Here is a 22,130-nt window from a genome sequence, read left to right on the forward strand (position 1 = left end):
GCCCAGCCTGCGCTTGGTCTCGCCAGCATATAGGAGCCCACGCCAAGAACAGCGGATGAGGTTGCAGGAGGTGTAAGTGAACCTCTGCCTCACTCGAAAGGACTGTCGGGGGTCCCTGGACGGGGGTTGAGTGGAGGAGGTTTAGGGACTGGTGTTGCATCTCCTGCGGTTGCAGGGGAAAGGACCTGGGGAGGGGGTGGAACACAATTAGATTTCACCCTCGAAATCAGGGGTTCCCAACCTTTTTCGTCCCATTTACCCCTGGCAACTTTAACAACACGAAGCAATGTTTAAGAAGGAACTGCAGATGCTGGAAAAATCGGAGGTAGACAAAAGTGCTGGAGAAACTCAGCGGGTGAGGCAGCATCTATGGAGCGAAGGAATAGGTGACGTTGTGGGTCGCGACCCTTCTTCAGTCTGAGAATAAGGGGGAATTTAAGGATAAGGCGGAAGTCTTTTAAGGATAAGGGGGAAGTCTTTTAGGACCGAGATGAGAAAAACATTTTTCACACAGAGAGTGGTGAATCTCTGGAACTCTCTGCCACAGAAGGTGGTTGAGGCCACAGTTCATTGGCTATATTTAAGAGGGAGTTAGATGTGGCCCTTGTGGCTAAATGGATCAGAGGGTATGGAGAGAAGGCAGGTACAGGATACTGAGTTGGATGATCAGCCATGATCATATCGAATGGCGGTGCAGGCTCAAAGGGCCGAATGGCCTACTCCTGCACCTATTTTCTATGTTTCTATGACACCTATTCCTTCGCTCCATAGATGCTGCCTCACCCGCTGAGTTTCTCCAGCATTTCAAGATTCAAGAGAGTTTATTGTCATGTGTCCCAGATAGGACAATTAAATTCTTGCTTTGCTTCAGTACAACAGAGCACAGAACAAATGTTATTTCACTTTTTTATGAACAAATAATGATGAACAGATACCGGTATACCAGAACCAAACACAGTCAGTCAATGAGAAAAAATATGTACACAGCCAGAATTAACAAATTTACCCCCTGGGTAGGCGAAATTTACCCCAGGTTGGGAACCCTTGCTCTGAATGGTTAAAGATGCTTCAAAAAGTTACAGAGATATGTCCCACACAAGTTTTAATTGCGAGGGAAATACGAGAGGCTGCAGATGCTGGAATCTTGAGCTAAATACAAAGTGCTGGAGGCACTCAGCGGGTCAGACAACATCTGTGGAGGTGACATTTTGGGTTGCGACCCTTCTACAGAGACTGAAGAGTCCCGATGTAAAGCATCGTTCCCACCCACAGTTGCTGCCTGACCGGCTGAGTTCCTCCAACATTTTGTGCTTTGTCACAAAGAGCTGGAGTAACTCAGCGGGTCAGACGGCATCTCTGTCATCTTCCAGAACCGGGGGACACAGTTTAAGATAAGGAACGGAGAATGAGACGAGGAAACACTTTTTCTCACAGAGAGTGGTGAGTCTGTGGAATTCTCTGCCTCAGAGGGCGGTGGAGGCCGGTTCTCTGGATGCTTTCAAGAGAGAGCTGGATAGGGCTCTTAAAAATAGCAGTGTCAGAGGATATGGGGAGAAGGCAGGAATGGGGTACTGATTGTGGATGATCAGCCATGATCACTTTGAATGGCAGTGCTGGCTCGAAGGGCCGAATGGCCTACTCCTGCACCTATTGTCTGGAGAAAAGGAATAGGTGAAATTTCAGGTCTAGACACTCATGAGTAGGGTCTAGACCCGAAACGCCACATATTCCTTCTCTCCAGAGATGCTGTCTGACCTGCTGAGTTACTCCAGCATTTTGTATGATCTACCCAGGGTTTAACCAGCACCTGAAGTTCCTACCTACATGCTTTGTGTTTTTGTGATGAGTGTCCTTCTGATCCTCCCCGTTGGATTGCAACCTTGTCGTGGTCGGGGAGCGTGTGTGTCTCAGTGACCCCTAGAGCGATGCCAGTGGGGAGATTCGTCTCCTGTTAGGGTCTCCCGTGCTGGACAGGTCGAAGGGTCGAGGCGAGACGAAGAGCGACCCACTTGGTCCTCCAGGTTGAAGGTTGAGCACAAGGACAACAACCCTGTCTCGTAAAACACATATGTTACGGAAACAGCAACTGAAGGAATCAACACCACTGAGTGGAGGCATAATAGGCAGGAAGTAAGTAAGTTTATTGGCCAAGTATTCACATACAAGGAATTTGCCTTGGTGCTCCGCCCACAAGTAACAACATGACATACAGTGACAGTTACGAATGACTCAGAAAACACTGAACATTAATAATAATAAAACATTAATGATAAAACACCATTGATCAAGCATGTGAACCAACAAAATACCAGATCAAAGGGAGGCTACAGATTTTTGGCTGTTGAGTAGAGCAACTACTCGTGGATAAAAACTGTTTTTATGTCTGGCTGTGGCAGCCTTGACAGTCCGGAGTCGCCTTCCAGAGGGAAGTGATTCAAAGAGTCTGTGGCCAGGGTGAGAGGGGTCAGAGATGATCTTGCCCGCTCGCTTCCTGGCCCTTGCAGTGTACAGTTCATCAATGGAGGGAAGGTTGCAGCCAATAACCTTCTCTGCTGATCGGACGATTCGCTGCAGCCTCCGGATGTCGTGCTTGGTGGCTGAGCCAAACCAGACCATGATGGAGAAGGCGAGGACAGACTCTACGATGGCCGTATAGAATTGGATCATCATTGCCTTTGATTGTGCTTCCTCAGCTGCTGTAGGAAGTACATTCTCTGTTGTGCCTTTTTGACTGTGGAGTCGATGTTAGCCCCCCACTTAAGGTCCTTGTAGAGATGATGGTTCCCAGGAGCTTAAAAGACTCCACAGGTGTGACTGTGTAAGTAAGTAACTCCTCCTGATCAATAGTTTTCCCTCGGTGAATCTGAGCACATTGTCAACGCTGGCTTCACAGTGAATTGCACTATGACTACCAGTGATGCACTTGCCAACATCATCAGAACCGGTTACTTAGTCATCGTTGCCTTGCTGTGGCACGGAAGCCTTCTGCAATCCCGTCAGCCTCTGGCTTTCCTACACTGACTATACCACAAAGAAAAAATAAATTACATTTCCGATGAAGTGTTTTTGAGGCACTCGTGAGGTTTTGGAAGTTTTTAGAGGAATGCGAGCCTGTTTGGTTTTTTTTACATTGCAAATCCAACTCACAATGGAGCCAGGTGGGCATAGGAGCGACAGAAATCTAGTACTGCCCAATGAATTGTTCAACAGATTAAAATATCACTTTCAAAAAGCATAAAAATCCCATGGCGGGGATTTTGTGGTATGTCGATTCGAGGAAAAAAGAACTAAATATGACTCCATGAGGTAAAATCTTACAGACTTATTTTTGCCTTTTTTCTCGACATTGTTTATTTACTCTAAGGCACTGTAAGATCAACCTCTATATCCTGTTCATCCCTAAATCCAAACCCAACAAACCTCTTGTGCTTTCTACAGAGAGCCTTGTCAAATATGCCGGATAAACTCCTGAGGCCAAATCACTCCTGAGATTGTAGAAACATAGAAAATAGGTGGAGGAGTAGGCCATTCGGCCCTTCGAGCCTGCACCGCCATTCAATATGATCATGGCTGATCATCCAACTCAGTATCCTGTACCTGCCTTCTCTCCATACCGCCTGATCCCTTTAGCCACAAGGGCCACATCTAACTCCCTCTTAAATATAGCCAATGAACTGTGGCCTCAACTACCTTCTGTTGCAGAGAATTCCAGAGATTCACCACTCTCTGTGTGAAAAATTTTTTCTCATCTCGGTCCTAAAAGATTTCCCCCTTATCCTTAAACTGTGTAACCCCTTGTTCTGGACTTCCCCAACATCGGGAACAATCTTCCTGCATCTAGCCTGTCCAACCCCTTAAGAATTTTGTAAGTTTCTATAAGATCCCCCCTCAATCTTCTAAATTCTAGCGAGTACAAGCCGAGTCTATCCAGTCTTTCTTCATATGAAAGTCCTGACATCCCAGGAATCAGGATTGTCGCTAAGACTTTCCCAAAGATTTTCGTGAACTGTATTGCATCGAAGTTTGTCCATGTAACCTATCGAAGGTTCACCTCTGTGTCTCTCTGAGATGGAGAGATAGATCAGCCATGATTGGGGGGCGCTGTCCTGTGCACGTTAAGTGTTTTGTTTGGAGGTCTAGACTTTTTTATGTGGGGGGTGGGGGAAAGGGGGAAACTACCTTTCAGGGTCCCTACCTGGTCGGAGAGGCAGCTTTTCTCCGGGCTGCAGCTTCGACCCGTCCTCGCGGCCTACCAGCGGGCCTGGAGCGGCGTTTCCTGTCGGGGACCGCCCAGAACCTCAGCTTGGGCGGCGGCACAGCGCTGGAGCGCTATCGCGGAGAGGGCGATGCCTTGCCCGGGTCGCCACGCTGAAGCTCCGGTGAGCTGAAGATCGCTGAGGAAAACATCGCGGAGCTGTGGGACTGTGGAGCGACCAGCTGCGGGCGGCGGCGCTGAACTTTACACCGGGAGGCTGGGATCTCTAGATGAGATCGCCAGTCGTGGAGCTCCAACCGGCGCGGCCTTGTTGGCTTCGGAAGCCGCGGCCTCCAGTGCGGAAGCGGCCATTCCAGGGTTCCCAGGCCGCTGAGAGGACTCTCCCAACGCCGGAGCAACATCACCCGGCGAGAACGGCCTGGAACATCGGGCCTCCGTAGAGGCAACTGTGGAGGCCTCAATGGGCCCGACTATGGGTGAACTGGGGTTGGGGACTGGACTTTGTGCCTTCCCTCATAATGGGAACCATTGTGGGGGGATGTTCTTTATGTTTAAAACTCTTATTAATGTTATGTCTATATTCCTTCTTTATGTGCTGCAAAATGGCAAGAAGCATTTCACTTCACTACACCTAGGTGTATGTGAATGTGACCAATAAAATACCTTTGATTTGAATGGCGGAGGAGACTTGATGGGCCGAATGGCCTAATTCTGCTCCTAGAACTCAACAAATACAGGCAAGTGGGAATATTTATATTTATCAATTGACTGACCAAGATGCCCAATTTAAATAGTCACATTTGCCTGCATTTGGCCCATATCCCGCTAAACCCTATCCATGTATGTACCTGTCCAGATGTCTTTTAAATGTTGTTGTACCCAGCTCTTCTCCCGAACGATCCCGACTACGGGTGCTGTCTGTACGGAGTTTGTACGTTCTCCCCGCGACCTGCGTGGGTTTTCTCCGAGATCTTCGGTTTCCTCCCACACTCCAAAGACGTACAGGTTTGTAGGTTCAAGAAGGGACTGCAGATGTTGGAAAATCGAAGGTACACAAAAAAAGCTGGAGAACCTCAGCGGGTGCAGCAGCATCTATGGAGCATTGCTCCAGGTTTGTAGGTTAATTGGTTTGGTAAATGTAAAAATTGTCCTCAGTGGGTGTAGGATAGTGTTAATGTGCGGGGATCGCTGGTCGGCGTGGACACGATGGGCCGAAGGGCCTGTTTCCACCCAGTATCTCTAAAACAAAATGGACTCACTGTTGACTCCATTCAAGGGCCCAAGTGGTCTTTCCAGGTGCGGCAGAGGTTCACCCGCACCTCCTCCAACCTCATCTCCTCAGCCGCTGAGTTTCTCCAGCATTTTTGTCTACATTGGACTCACTATTCGTTCAGAGATATTTTTCCTTCATATTCTTCCTACTGATTCACAATGCAAGAATTCCAGGCTGCGGAAACCAATTCCATAGACAATAGAACAGAAATGTAGACTTCACACTTCACCTTTGATCTCTCCCCTCTGTCATCATCTTTGTTTCTCTCAATTCATCAACTGTAGAGTGCTTACTGTTCCTCTGAATTATCACCACTTACTGTCTTGCTTGTAAGTACTTCTCCTGGGCAGTCGACCTGACTCCTGTGCTCTATAATGTAAAGCCAGATGGAGAGATATACTAGGTGGATGGGTGGACTAGATATACAGGGGACGAGGGGTGAGGGGGGTTGGGGGGGCGTGGGTTAAGGAAAAGAGGGGAAATTAAAGGGAAACTGGGAATGTGGGAGAAATCTTTTCTGAACTCTTAAATGATGCTAGACACAAAAAGCTGGAGTAACTCAGCGGGACAGGCGGCATCTCTGGAGAGAAGGAATGGGCGACGTTTCGGGTCGAGACCCTTCTTCAGACCGAAAGTCAGGGGAAAGGGAAACGAGAGATATAGACGATGACGTAGAGAGAGATAGAACAATGAATGAAAGATATGCAATTTAAAAAAAATCTCTTTTGAGCCTTAAATAGACAATAGACAATAGGCACAGGAGTAGGCCATTCGGCCCTTCGAGCCAGCACCGCCATTCAATGTGATCATGGCTGATCATCCCCAATCAGTACCCCGTTCCTGCCTTCTCCCCATATCCCCTGACTCTGCTATTTTTAAGAGCCCTATCTAGCTCTCTCTTGAAAGCATCTAGCATCTAGCTCTTGACCCGAAACGTCACCCATTCCTTCTCTCCAGAGATGCTGCCTGTCCCGCTGAGTTACTCCAGCTTTCTGTGTCTACCTGTTGTCAGGGTTAAAGTTAGCTCACTTTCTCCTCCTCCGTATATTTCTTTCCCGAGAGCCAATATTCACTTCCTCCAGTTTTGAAAGCTCTGGTTACGTTTTAATTGACTGTTACTTCTTGATTAAAACAACAAAAGTGCTCGATGAACCAAGCTGGGCGGGAAAGCATCTGTGGAGGGAATGGACAGACAGACGACACTTTGGGTCGAGAACATTTTGGTTTAGTTTAGTTGACGTGATGGGCCGAATGGCCTAATTGTGCTCACATGACATGAACTCAATGAGTCCCTTACCAAAAGGTGGTCAGTGGGGTGGATAGGTGGGCAGTCATGGAAGGTAGACAAAAGTGCTGGAGAAACTCAGCGGGTGCAGCAGCATCTATGGAGCGAAGGAAATAGGCAACGTTTCGGGACGAAACCCAAAGGAAATAGGCAACGTTTCGGGTCGAAACCCGAAGGGTTTCGGGACGAAACGTTGCCTATTTCCTTCGCTCCATAGATGCTGCTGCACCCGCTGAGTCTCTCCAGCACTTTTGTGTACCTTCGATTTTCCAGCATCTGCAGTTCCTTATTAAACACGGCAGCCATAGAAGGTTTAGTTTAGTCTAGTTTAGAGATTCAGCGCAGAAACAGGACCAGGAGTCGACCAGCAGACACCCCTGTAAACTGGCACTATCCTACACACTAAGGGACAATCTTACAATTTTACTGAAGCCAATTAACCTACAAACCTGTACCTCTTTGGAGTGTGGGAGGAAACCAGAGCACCTGGAGAAAACCCACGCAGTCACAGGGAGAACGTACAAACTCTGTACAGACTGTACCCACGGTGAGAATGGAACCCGGGTCTCTAGCGCTGTGAGGCAGCAGTTCTAGTGCTGTGCCAGCGTGCCGCACACTCTCAGTAAAGCAGCTGCACTATATATATCGAAGGTGGACAAAAATGCTGGAGAAACTCAGCGGGTGAGGCAGCATCTATGGAGCGAAGGAATAGGTGACGTTTCGGGTTGAGACCCTTCTTCGTATCCACGCATCTTTCCCTCTGTGTACCGTCAGAGATCATTTATCTCGGCATGCTGTGACTGAAGAAGAACTGCAACAATAAAAAAATGACACTCATTTTCAGGTGGTACGAAGCAGACTCTTGCCCACCTGAGCTACAGGGTTGGATTTCAAGTGTGTAATATCGTGGTTAGCCTTCAGTTGGAAGATATCATAAAACGCAGGAGCATATTTTACGCAGATTTTCTGCAGCTTATCAAGAAGTGATTGTACGAAGTGTTTGATGTGATTTTAAAACTATGAGCAGCAGCAGTCCCAGGCTGTGGGGCCTGAAGTTGATCGAGTTGCCAGTAGGGGGAGCACACACCAGTGTCTGGCTGAGCATGACAATCGATAGCCACACTGCAGTACAGGAGTAGGCCATTCAGCCCTTCGTGCCAGCACCGCCATTCAATATGATCATGGCTGATCATCCACAATCAGTACCCCGTTCCTGCTTTCTCCCCATATCCCTTGATTCCTTTAGCCCTAAGAGCTCACAAGAGCAGAATGAGACCATTCGGCCCATCGAGTCTACTCCACCTATCTTTCCCCTCCCAACAACATTCTCCTCCCTTCTCCCCGTAACCTTTGATGCCCTTACCAATCAAGTCTCTGTCAACCTCTGCTTTAAAACTACCCAGTATAGAGTCTACACTCAAGAGTCAGGAATGTTAAGAGCGTTTTATTGTCACATGTCCCAAAACGGAACTATGAAAATTCTTGCTAGCAGCAGCACTACATATATGTAAACATAGTGCTCATTAAACACTAAAATAAGCAACAGAGCAGTCCAGTATTTTGGAAAAACAAACAAGCAAGAATAGTGCAAAGACGAATACAATGACCCCCCACAGGTCTGTGTAGTTCGGAGCTTATTTGGAGGTGGTCATAGAAACATAGAAAATAGGTGCAGGAGTAGGTCATTCGGCCCTTCGAGCCTGCACCGCCATTCAATATGATCTTGGCTGATCATCCAACTCAGTATCCTGTACCTGCCTTCTCTCTATACCCCCTGATCCCTTTAGCCACGAGGGCCACATCTAACTCCTTCTTAAATATAGCCAATGAACTGGCCTCAACTACCTTCTGTGGCAGAGAATAGCCTGATGGCTGTGGGGAAGAAGCTGTTCCTGAACCTGGATGTTGCAGATTTCAGGCTCCTGTACCTTCTACCTGATGGCAGTGGAGAGGTGGGTGTGTGGCCAGGATGGTGTGGGCTCTTGAAGATGCTGGCAGCATTTTGAGGCAGTGACTGCAATAGATCCCCTCGTTGGAAGGGAGGTCAGAGCCGATGATGGACTGGGCAGTGGTTATGACTTTTTGCAGCCTTTTCTGCTCCTGGGCGCTCAGGTTGCCGAACCAAGCCACGATGCAACCGGTCAGCATGCTCTCTACTGTGCACCTGTAGAAGTTCGAGAGAGTCCTCCTTGACATACCGACTCTCCGTAATCTTCTCAGGAAGAAGAGGCGCTGATGTGCTTTCTTTATGATTGTATCAGTGTTCTGGGACCAGGAGAGATCTTTGGAAATTTGCACGCCCACGAGTTTGAAGTTCTTGACCCTTTCCACCATCGACCCGTTGATATAAACGGGACTGTGGGTCCCCATCCTACCCCTTCCAAAGTCCACAATCAAGTTGACTTTGGTTTAGAGGGATAGGGGCCAAACGCGGACAAATGGGACCAACGTAGATGGGGCATCTTGACCAGCATGGACAAGTTGGGCCGAAGGGCCTCTTTCCATGCGGTATGACTCTAAAAGGACAAAAAGAAATTGACAGAAAATGAAGAATTCAACTCTGAGGATAGTTAGGCAAAAATGTTACTGGATACTCAAGTTAGCAAGCCATGGCTGAGAGGACGTAGTCATGCAGGCCCTTAGGCCCAACTCACCCATAGCAACCAAGATGCCCATCTAAACTAATCCTACTTCCCAGTGTTTGACCCATATCCCTCTAAATCTTTGACATTAATAATCTTGTTGTGAAGGGCCCGAAGAAAAGCTGACCCATATATGTGGCAGAATTTTACATTCTTTGAAAGGGAAGTCCTTCAATTTGAAATTGCTGTTCTCAATCAATCCAAACGAAAATGATGAACAAAATGTGGCTGAGCTACCTAAACATAGAAACATACAAAACAGGTGCAGGAGGAGGCCATTCGGCCCTTCGAGCCAGAACCGCCATTCATTGTGATCATGGCTGATCGTCCCCTATCAATAACCCGTGCCTGCCTTCACCCCATATCCCTTGATTCCACTAGCCCCTAGAGCTCTATCTAACTCTCTCTTAAATCCATCCAGTGACTTGGCCTCCACTGCTCTCTGTGGCAGGGAATTCCACAAATTCACAACTCTCTGGGTGAAAACTTTTTTTTTCTCTCATCTCAGTTTTAAATGGCCTCCCCTTTATACTTAGACTGTGGCCCCTGGTTCTGGACTCCCCCAATATCCTGCTAAAAGAAAACATAACTTCATTAGTTATAGAAGAATCAGGCCATTTGGCCCATCAAGTCTACTGCGCCATTCAATCATGGCTGATCTATCTTTCTCTCTCAATCCCATTCTCCTGCCTTCACTCTATAACCCCTAATTAATCAAGAATCTATCCATCTCTGCCTTAAAAATATTCATTGACTTGGAGCAAGACAGACAGACAGACAGACGGACGGACCTAGACAGACAGACAGACAGACAGACAGACGGACCGAGACAGACAGAGAGAGACAGACAGAGAGACAGACAGACAGAGAGACAGGCAGACAGACAGTCAGACAGAGAGACGGACAGACAGACAGACAGACAGACAGACAGACAGACAGACAGAGAGACAGACAGACAGACAGACAGACAGACAGACAGACAGACAGACAGACAGACAGACAGACAGACAGACCGACAGACAGAGAGACAGGCAGACAGACACAGAGATAAATGGACAGACGGAGAGACAGACAGACAGAGATGGACAGACTTCCAGCAAAGGTAACCAGTGCCTTTGCCTCAGAGGGCGGTGGAGGCAGGTTCTCTGGATGCTTTCAAGAGAGAGCTAGATAGGGCTCTTAAAGATAGCGGAGTCAGGGGATATGGGTAGAAGGCTGGAATGGGGTACTGATTGGGGATGATCAGCCATGATCACATTGAATGGCAGTGCTGGCTCGAAGGGCCGAATGGCCTACTCCTGCACCTATTGTCTATTGATGACAAAGTCTGGCCGTTTTCACTCCTTTCCACCTAAACCAGTTATGTTTGTCCTCTGGCAGGGTGGAGTTTAACTAACACTCAGCGCTGGGCTCATATCTGGGCCCTTCCCCATCTCAGCGGATCAGGCCCCACACTGAGTAATGTGCCGACCATATCAGGAGAAGCATTCTCATTTTGAAAAGCTGCCAATTGACATCCTTGGCCAAGCGCCAAGGAAAGCATGTGGATGTGAGTGTGTGGCGTCATAGAATACAAGGAGAAGGCCACTGACTCCTGGGGAATCCTGGCCAGAGAACTGAAACCGGACCCCAGCCCGGCCACTTCACAGTTCAGACTGCAGCCTCCACCTGCAATTGCTGACCCAGGTCGATGAAAGTTGTTCCAACTTAGCCGACCTTAAAACCTCTGTAAATATCAAATAATCCAGCATGCTCGGGACCTTGGTGCCAGTCGAGATAGATGTTCTGGGTTGGAACACAAAACCCAGGTGTCAGGGGTTATGGGGAGAAGGCAGGAGAATGGGGTTCGGAGGGCGAGACCGATCAGCCGCCATTGCATGTAGGGCCGAATGGCCATATTTTAAAGTATAAGGGGTCGGCCATTTAGAACGGAGGTGAGTCTGTGGAATTCTCTGCCTCAGAGGCCGGCTCTCTGGATACTTTCAAGAGAGAGCTAGATAAGGCCCTTAAAGATAGTGGAGCCATCCAGGCTGTTTGGGCAACTACTCACGACCATACAGGCGACATGTTGCCCAGCGGTAGAGTTGCTGCCTCACAGCGCCAGAGACCACGGTTCGATCCTGACCACTGGTGCTGTCTGTGTGGAGTTTGTACGTTCTTCCCCGTGACCGCGTGGGTTTTCTCCGGGTGCTCCGGTTTCCTCCCACGCTCCAACGACGTACAGGTTTGTAGGTTAGTTGGCTTGGTATAAACGTCAATTGTCACTAGTGTGTGTAGGATAGGATCGCTGGTCGGGGCCGAAGGGCCTGTTTCCGCGCTGTATCTCTAAACTAAAACTAAAATTAGTCGCCCAGAGAGTCGTACCTTTTTCCGGTCTCCACTGGATTTACAAGATACCAGATACAGGATACATTTATTTGTCACATGTGCCAGTTGGCAGCGTGAAATCTGATCATCATCCGGCCATACAATAAAAAGAAAGAACACAACGCACGACAGAGTTCAACATAAAACATCCCCACACAGCAGAATCAAAAGTTTCCCACTGTGAGGCAAGGCACCAAAGTCAGTCATCTTCCTCCGATGAAGGGTTTCGTCCCGAAACGTTGCCTATTTCCTTCGCTCCATAGATGCTGCTGCACCCGCTGAGTTTCTCCAGCACTTTTGTCTACCTTCGATTTTTCAGCATCTGCACAGTTCCTTCTTAAACATCTTCCTCTGATGTTCACCCGTGGTGGGGGCGTCCACAGTCGCCGCTACGGGGCAGCCCGCTCGACGGGATACTGGAACTCCGACGTCGGGACTGGAGGCCAACCTCCGCGGCTTGAACGTTAAATATTTTCAGAGACCTGCTGCGACTATAACCATCTCTTCACCTCTGCCTATCCTTAGCCCCACGTCCCCGTCCCTTTTCATCTGTGCATTAATTGCCTCATATTGTGTTTTGTATTGAGATCTGTCTTTACTTTGTGTACTAGTCATGTCTCTACTATTTATTTCATTCCCCTTACATGTTTTTCCTCTACATGCTCAATTTTTGTACGGTGTCCTCGAGACTCTTGAAAGGCGCCCATAAATAAAATTTATTATTATTATTATAACGTGCAAGTCGCCGAAAAAAAGTTGCGTAAGTTGGACAGGCCCCTAAAGCATCAAGGAATTGTCCAACGTACACAAAAATGCTGGAGAAACTCAGCGGGTCCAGCAGCATCTATGGAGCGAAGGAGATAGGCAACGTTTCGGCCCGAAACGTTGCCTATCTCCATCACACCACATCTTCTCCATTCTGCCATCTGGGAAGAGGTACAGGAGCATTAGCTGCAAAACCAGCAGGATGCTCCACAGCTTCTTCCCACAGGCAATAAGACTGGTTAACGGACTGTGTCAACCTCCCCAAACATCGTTCACACATTCAACCTCGTCCATACTTTGACAGCAAGGCACCTGTCAAAGTAAAGTCACTGTCGGTCGGAATGTCTGTTTATATTCTATTGTAAATTTTAGGCCTACTTTTTGTTGTTAGACATGGTAATTTTAATTTGTTTTTAAAGCCCTTTGTATTTATCCTTTTTTTATTAACTACACTGAATGGAAACTGATCGAGTAACGTTTTCTCGTTTCCTCTGTGTATGCGAGTACTCAATGATATTAAATAAAGACTGAATACTGATTGAAGGGTTTCGGCCCGAAACGTTGCCTATCTAACTTCACTCCATAGATTGATTGAAGGGTTTCGGCCCGAAACATTGCCTATCTCCTTCGCTCCATAGATGCTGCTCGATAGAGCTTGATTCCACCATTTTCCCGATGTTGGGGGAGTCCAGGGGCCACAGATTAAGAATAAGGAGTAAGCCATTTTGAACGGAGATGAGGAGGAAACACTTTTTCACACAGAGAGTTGTGAGTCTGTGGAATTCTCCACCTCCGACCGGCGGTGGAGGCCGGTTGATTGATAGAATTTATTGCCACACAACCAGGGTCGGTGGAATTTTGGGTTGTCTCTCTCTGGATACTTTCAAGAGAGAGAGCTAGATAGAGCAGAGTCAGGGGATATGGGGAGAAGGCAGGAACGGGGTACTGATTGGGGATGATCAGCCAGTCTGAAGAAGGGTTTCGGGCCCGAAACGTTGCCTATCTCCTTCGCTCCATAGATGCTGCTGCACCCGCTGAGTTTCTCCAGCATTTTTGTCTACCTTCGATTTTCCAGCATCTGCAGTTCCTTCTTAAACACAAGGAATTGTCCAACCACAGGAGATAGCCCTACAAAAGTCAGCTTTGGGGGGGATAGATAGAGCAAACACTGGCCGTGCCCGTATCTGATGGAATTCACTGATATTGGACGCGAGTGGCAGATAGGTTTTAAAAGCAGTCGGGTCAGGAGCACACAAAGGGCATGTTTGGGCAGGTGGTATCAGTGTCAACGTTATCAGGACAGAGTGAACATCTGATACCTTTCAGTGAGTCAGGAGGAAGTAATCCGATCTGTGTGCTCACATGACATTATAAATCACTGGACTCCGGAGAGGTTACTGCGCTTCTAAAGAGCCAACTGTGGTTGTAAAGTCATCCCGGAGTCTCTCGGCGCGGAGCGGGTGAGACCTCACTGGGGCTCGCTGGAGGGGAGCGCTCCGTTACGCTGGCCCGCAGCAGCCGGCAGCCTGAAGCCGCGGTCTGCAGAACTCCAGCTGGTGCGGCATCTACAGCCCGGGATCCCTCGTGGAGGACTCGGGGGGAAGAAAAAGCTTCCACCGCCGGCCCGCGGCCGTCTTCTACCGCGGGTGCGGCATGGACTTACCATCTCCCCTGGAGGGGAGCTTCGACCGCCGGCCCTGCAGACTGCGGTGCTTCCGGCTGCGGCACGGCAGGTACGTTAAAACTTTGACCGCCGGCCTGCGGCCTACACCAGCCTGAAGCCGCGGTCTCTGGTTGGGAAGAGCCGATCCTGGACTCACCTTGACTTTGACTTTGTCCCTTACCATCTGGACGCCCGCAGCAACGGCTGTGGAGGGTGGTGGTCCCGACCACGGGGGAAAACGGAGGAGGACTGGCCAAGTTCTGTGCCTTCCACCACAGTGATGAATGCTGTGGTGGATGTTTGTGTAAAATTTTTATTGTGGTTGTGTGTTCTTTATTACTGTACCGCTGCTGGCAACCCAAATTCCACCGACCTTGGTTGTGTGGCAATTAAATTATATCTATCTATCTATCTATCTATCTATCTATCTATCTATCTATCTATCTATCTATCTATCTATCTATCTATCCCCTAGTTTCCTGGTGTCCTGCTACCAGCTGCAGTGAAGCATCTGTACTTTCGCAGCTCTAGTGGGCAGTAGGCCTCTCTCGGTCATGACTGGCCATGGGTGATGCATCCTGGTCGGATGCAATGTGTTTAAGAAGGAACTGCAGATGCTGGAAAATCGAAGGTACACAAAAATGCTGGAGAAACTCAGCGGGTGCAGCAGCATCTATGGAGCGAAGTCAGTCTGAAGAAGGGTTTCAGCCCGAAACGTTGCCTATTTCCTTCGCTCCATAGATGCTGTTGCACCCGCTGAGTTTCTCCAACATTTTTGTGTACCTGGTCGGATGCAAGCCTGGGCGATGTCATATGGAGGACAGGCAGTTGCCCATGCAGCACGTCCCGCCTCTCCACGTCGCTGATCGATCCAAAGGAACAGCACGGCCGTTACAGTTTGGCACCAGCGCCGTCGCAGGAGCTGCCAGAGCGAGGTTGTAGACAACGACAAACTACCTAATGCCCCTGTCCCACTTAGGAAACCTGAACGGAAACCTTTGGAGACTTTGAGCCCCACCCAAGGTTTCCGTGCGGTTCCCGGAGGTTTTTGTCAGTCTCCCTACCTGCTTCCACTACCTGCAACCTCCGGCAACCACCTGCAACCTCCGGGAACCGCACGGAAACCTTGGGTGGGGCACAAAGTCTCCAGAGGTTTCCACTCAGGTTTCCTAAGTGGGACAGGGGCATTAGGGGCTCCGACTCCGGTTTTTCTTGAGGTTCACTCCTGGAGCCTTTTCCGTGACTGGATATGGCCACAAGGCGGTGGAGGTTTTAAATCAGTTCTCCCTCTCCTAGATGGACTGCCCTCCCAGGCTGACGAGCCCCATCTGCCCGAGACTCATCACAGCTCTTCGTGCCATTAAGAGAGTGTAGTCAGGGATGATCAAGCCTTTTGTCTTCGTTCGATCGGACAGGTGCACGTTCGGGGAGCCCGAGGCCATGTACAAAGTTTAAATCCAGGTTCCCATTCATTCCCATCCATCTCAAGTCAGGTCAGGTCGGGGGGAGTTCCCCCCCCCCCCGCCACGGGTACCATGTAATCCCGTGCTACCTGCTCCATGGTCAGATAGTCGGCGACTAAACCAACTCCCCCACCTGGTTTGCCAGGTGAGGAGGGGGCTGTGGACCCCCAGCAGGACCGAAAACAAGACCTGTTTTTTTGCTTGCCACTTGGTGCATGGGGTTGGACGGAGAGCTCTGAGATTTTTTGGCACCACTTCAGCCCAGCCTGATGGTGTTGAGCTGTGACGGAACATTCTACCTGTTTATAGCCATCCACGGCCACGGCGTGGGCTCCGTGCAAGTCCCGGCAGCAGTGGGTGGACGGACTGACCGCTCTGGGTGGAGACGGTCAAGTTAGAGATAAATGACCGGTAAACAATTTCCCCTCATTATTGGTTCAGTAACTCTGTGCGCCAGGCATACCTTACATTCCTCCTCTTGCTGCTAAAGCATTGGGGGCAAAAAAAAAGCAAAGAGAGTCTTGTGTTGATAAAGCATCTTCCCCCTTCAGACATTCCAAAGCGCCACGTAGCTGATGAAGTATGTTTTAAGTGTCATCTACTGTCGTGGTGTCGGAAATGTAAAGGGCCTGTCCCACTTAGGAGACTCTTTGTTTTTTAAATTTTTTAAATTTTTTACAAATACTTTATTCCAAAAACACAATCAACATACAAAGCAGTACAGCGTTGATATCGAAAGCTGCCCGTATCGTCAGTTTTCAAACAAGACAAAAAATTCTACTTAAAATCCCCGCCATCCTTGTCTATAATACAATCGACCTCCCGCAGCGACCAGCGTTCACGGAAGGCCTCCAAAGTCTCCGTGGACATCGCGCGTTCCCGCTCCAGGGACACGCAGGCATGGACGTAACCCCGGCGCAGATGGCGCGGCCGTGTCCATCCGCCGTCGTGGCAGCTCCGTGAAAACTGTGCGTATTTTTAGCTTCCATGTTCTTTTTTAACTTATTTCTAAGTTCTAACTCCCTCGTACAAAGTATGGCAGGGGAACTCTCCTACGGTCTCCGTTGCCATGGTGTGAAAACGGAGAGGATGAGAAGGAGTTTCTTCCCGGAGGCCATTAGGACTGTAAACTCCTATCTCACCAGGGACTAACTTTACTGTACCTTTTTGCTGTTGTGTGGTTAAGAAGGAACTGCAGGTGCTGGAAAATCGAAGGTACACAAAAATGCTGGAGAAACTCAGCGGGTGCGGCAGCATCTATGGAGCGAAGGAAATCGAAGGGAGACAAAAATGCTGGAGAAACTCAGCGGGTGCAGCAGCATCTATGGAGCGAAGGAAATAGGCAATGTTTCGTCCCGAAACCCTTTGGGTTTCGACCCGAAACGTTGCCTATTTCCTTTGGGTTTCGTCCCGAAACGTTGCCTATTTCCTTCGCTCCATAGATGCTGCTGCACCTGCTGAGTTTCTCCAGCATTTTTGTCTACCTACTGTTGTGTGGTGTCTTTTTTAAATCGCAGTTTTTTTTCTTTTTTTCCTCCCACAAATATGTAATATGTGAATATGTGATTCTGTTCCATTCTGTTTTGTGGTTTGTTTGTTTTTTTTGCACAAAGTCCGCGAGCATTGCCACTTTTCATTTTCACTGCACATCTCGTATGTGTATGTGACGAATAAACTTGACTTGACTTGAAAAGGGGCAGGCAGCCGACTGCTGTGCAACTTAGGCGGCTCTGTAGAGACTAGGGCTGCCAGGGAATAGTTTTAATGGGATTCACCTGGAGCCCCTGGCGACAACCTACGACAACACCTACGACAACCTACGACAACATGCACCAAATGGTTCCACGCCTCCATTCTCCTTTCCGACGCCCCATCTTAAAACACTCCTTTCCAAGTGTGATGTGCAGTCTGCTCCCTCGTGGCGTTCTCGGGTCCGAAGCCCCGAATGGCCCGTTGCGTTTTGAGTTGAGATTTATTCACAATCGCAAGGCAATACCTGTCGGAAAACCATCCCCCTTTCTGGCAGGGTGGTCAGGTGAGAAGGGGGTGGAGATAGAAAGACAAGCTCCAAAACCAGAAGCTTCCAGGCGGGTGACAGGAAAAATGGACTACTGTTTGTTTTGTAACACACACTACACTGTCTTGCTGCCGATACTCCGTATCCCAGCCCCAGCAGCTGTTGATACCACAGGAACAAATTAGTTTAGTTTAGAGATACAGCGCGGAAACAGGCCCTTCGGCCCACCGTGTCCGCGCCGACCAGCGATCCCCGCACATTTAACACTATCCTACACCCACTTAGGGACATTTTTTACATTTACCAAGCCAATTAATTTACACATCTGCACGTCTTTGGAGTGTGGGAGGAAACCGAAGATCTCGGAGAAAACCCACGCAGGTCACGGGGAGAAGGTGCAAACTCCGTACAGAAGTCGGGATCGAACCCGGGTCTCCAGCGCTGCATTACGCTGTAAGGCAGCAACTCTACCGCTGCGCCACCCTGCTGCCCATAATTAACCCGATTACATTCATGTATATATAATATATATACATATATTTTTTAAATCCCTCTGTTATAATCTACCAGCTTCAATCCCAGTTGATGTCAATGACAACACCTCAATTAGATTTGTGCCGTGCAATCACTCCCAGAGGTCCGCTATTATCTTTAAGTATCTCACAGATTGCATTACTCAGTCCATAAATACGGGGGTGGAGGAAACGAAGGTGCAAGCTGATCGAGCTCCTTCTTCACATCCAGTGGGATCCCCTTTGAAAACCTTTCCATAAATCATTTTTCTAAATGCTTCTGAAAGCATTCAGCGAGACAATATCGTTAATTGTGAGCATGTCATTAGAGTGAGGTCAGGTTCCATGGGTTGTATGTGGCCCTTGGTGGACAGTCTCTACAATAGACAATAGACAATAGGTGCAGGAGTAGGCCATTCGGCCCTTCGAGCCAGCACCGCCATTCAATGTGATCATGGCTGATCATCCCCAATCAGTACCCCGTTCCTGCCTTCTCCCCATACCCCCTGACTATTTTTAAGAGCCCTATCTAGCTCTCTCTTGAAAGCATCCAGAGAACCTGCCTCCACCGCCCTCTGAGGCAGAGAATTCCACAGACTCACCACTCTCTGTGAGAAAAAGTGTTTCCTCGTCTCCGTTCTAAATGGCTTCCTCCTTATTCTTAAACTGTGTGTGGCCCCTGGTTCTGGAATATGTTTAAGAAAGAACTGCAGATGCTGGAAAAATCGAAGGTAGACAAAAATGCTGGATGAACTCAGCGGGTGAGGCAGGACTGACAGAAACCTGATATTGGAGGGAAGAAGCTGTTCCTTAAGCCCCTGTCCCACTTAGGAGACCTGAACGGAAACCTCTGGAGACTTTGGGCCCCACCCAAGGTTTCCGTGCGGTTCCCGGAGGTTTTTGTCAGTCTCCCTACCTGCTTCCACTACCTGCAACCTCCGGCAACCACCTGCAACCTCCGGGAACCACATGGAAACCTTGGGTGGGACGCAAAGTCTCCAGAGGTTTCCGTTCATGTTTCCTAAGTGGGACAGCGGCATTAGTCTGGTGGTGCGCGCATTCAAACCTCTGTACCTTCTGCTGGACAGGAGCAGGGAGAAGAAGAAATGACAGGGGATGGACAAGTCGGGACGACAGATGGCGCAATTGGGACGACAGATGGCACAATGGGCTAAGTGTTCGGCTGGCAACCGGAAGGTAGCCGGTTCGAATCCCGCTTGGAGTGTGCATACTGTCGTTGTGTCCTTGGGCAAGACACTTCACCCACCTTTGCCTGTGTGTGAATGTGTGTGAATGTGTGTGAGTGATTGGTGGTGGTCGGAGGGGCCGTAGGCGCAGATTGGCAGCCACGCTTCCGTCAGTCTGCCCCAGGGCAACTGTGGCTACAGAAGTAGCTTACCACCACCGAGTGTGACTGAGGAGTGAATGAATAATGCGATGTAAAGCGCCTTGAGTATTAGAAAGGCGCTATATAAATCCCATCCATTATTATTATTATTTGCTAACGCCCAATGCAGGCAGGGGAATTCCACGCCCGAATGGAGGCAGTCACGTCAGTGTAGACAGGCTGAAATGGTTGCCCCATAAATCGGAACAAAAACCGCAGACGCAGAAGATCTGAAATAAAAACGGAAAATGCTGGGAAAAGGGCTGGCAACATCCTTCACGGAGAGACAAGAGACTGCCGGCGCTAGGATTAGTTGGAAGAACTCAGCAGGTCGAGTGGCCTCTGTGGGTGGAAAGGAATGGTCGACGTGTCGGGTCGCAGACGGATGCATCAGAAATGCCGATCATTCCTTTCCACCCACAGATGCTGAACGACCCGCTGAGTTTCTCCAGCAGATTGTTTGCAGTTTAACATTCAGCTCAGCCCCGACACACGACATTCACTCTGATTCTCTCCGCACACATTTAGACTTTAGAGACCTTCTTCTTCTGGCGTATGGCGTGCACAACCTAAACTTGTAGGACAACTTGTTAGAAACATAGAAACTTCGAGCCTGCACCGCCATTCAATATGATCATGGCTGATCATCCAACTCAGTATCCCATCCCTGCCTTCTCTCCATACCCCCTGATCCCTTTAGCCACAAGGGCCACATCTAACTCCCTCTTAAATATAGCCAATGAACTGGCCTCGACTACCTTCTGTGGCAGAGAATTCCACAGATTCACCACTCTCTGTGTGAAAAATGTTTTTCTCATCTCGGTCCTAAAAGACTTCCCTCTTATCCTTAAACTGTGACCCCGTGTTCTGGACTTCCCCAACATCGGGAACAATCTTCCTGCATCTAGCCTGTCCAACCCCTTAAGAATTTTGTAAGTTTCTATAAGATCCCCCCTCAATCTTCTAAATTCTAGCGAGTACAAGCCGTCAAATTGTTCTATTTGATCTTATTTGATTGTGCACGCCGGGTTGATTGCGTTCGTCGAAACAGGGCGGACCACGTGAAGGTTGCAATCTCCCACCTCAGACTTTAGAGATACAGAGTGGAAACAGGCCCTTCGGCCCACCGAGCCCGTACCGAACAGTACACTAGCACTATCCTACACACTAGAGACAATTTACAAATTTCTACCTGATATCCCGGTTGCTGGACTTTAATTCTCCTTCCCATTCCCACACAGACCATTCTCTCCCTGGCCTCCTCCATTGTCAGAGTGAGGCCAAACGCAAATTGGAGGAACAGCATCTCATATTTCGCTTGGGCAGCTTACAGCCCAGTGGCATGAACGTTGATTTCTCTCACTTCAGGTAGCCCCGGCATTCCCTCTCTCTATCCCTCCCCCACCTAAGTCGCACCAGCATCTCATTTTCACCCCACAAACAGCGAACAGTGGCCTGTTCCCTTTATCATCATTACTTTATTGCATATCTTTTTATTCATTGTTCCTTATCTCTCCGCATCACTGTCGATATCTCTCGTTTCCCGTATCCCTAACCAGTCTGAAGATGGGTCTCGACCCGAAACGTCACCCATTCCCTCTTTCCAGAGACTGTGGAACAGCATCCCTCTTCCCACCAGAACTGCCCCCTCCATCGACTCTTTTAAGTCGAGACTTAAAACTCATCTTAACTCTCAAGCCTTTCTTGACGTCCTCTGAGGGAGGGCTGTATGTATGTATTTATGTATGTACTTAATCTATGAACCAATGTTGTATAACGTTAGTACCTCCACCAATGTAAAGCACTTTGGTCAACGAGAGTTATTTTTTAAATGTGCTATAGAAATAGAAGTGACTTGACTTGACTTGAGAGACGCTGCCTGTCCCGGTGAGTTACTCCAGCTTTTTGTGTCTATTTTACAGTTTGCAGAATTTCCAATTAACCTGTAAACCTGTAACGTCTTTGGAGTGTGGGAGGAAACCGGAGCGCCTAGAGAAAAGCCACGCGATCACGGGAAGAACGTGCAAACTCCGTACAGATGGCACCCGTAGCCAGGATCGAACCCAGGTCTCTGGCGCTGTGAGGCAGCAACTCTACCGCTGTGCCACCGTGCCGCCCATATACTGACGTGCAAACATTCAGATAATGCAACGTTTGTAGTTCCATAGAACATAGAGTACAGCAAAAGAACAGACCATTCTGCCCACAATGTCGACATGATACAATGTAAACTAATTCCCTCTGATCTACAGTATATCCCTTATATTCACATGCTGATCTAAACGCCTGTTAAACGCCACTATTGTATCTGCCTCCACCGCCAGCCCTGGCACTGTCTTCCAGGCACCCACCACTCACTAATCACAAATTTCGTAAAACAATTTGCCCTGCACATCTCTATACTATTAAAAGTCTCCTCTTGTATGTATGTACGTAAACGTGTGTGTGTGTTGTCTGTGTCTTTCTACCTTCGTCAAAACGCTACGCGCCAGCGCAGTTATTTTCACATTATTAATCAGATTAACCCCGTCGACAACATA

Source organism: Amblyraja radiata, chromosome X, assembly GCF_010909765.2.
Source record: "Amblyraja radiata isolate CabotCenter1 chromosome X, sAmbRad1.1.pri, whole genome shotgun sequence".
In the NCBI taxonomy this organism is placed as follows: domain Eukaryota; kingdom Metazoa; phylum Chordata; class Chondrichthyes; order Rajiformes; family Rajidae; genus Amblyraja; species Amblyraja radiata.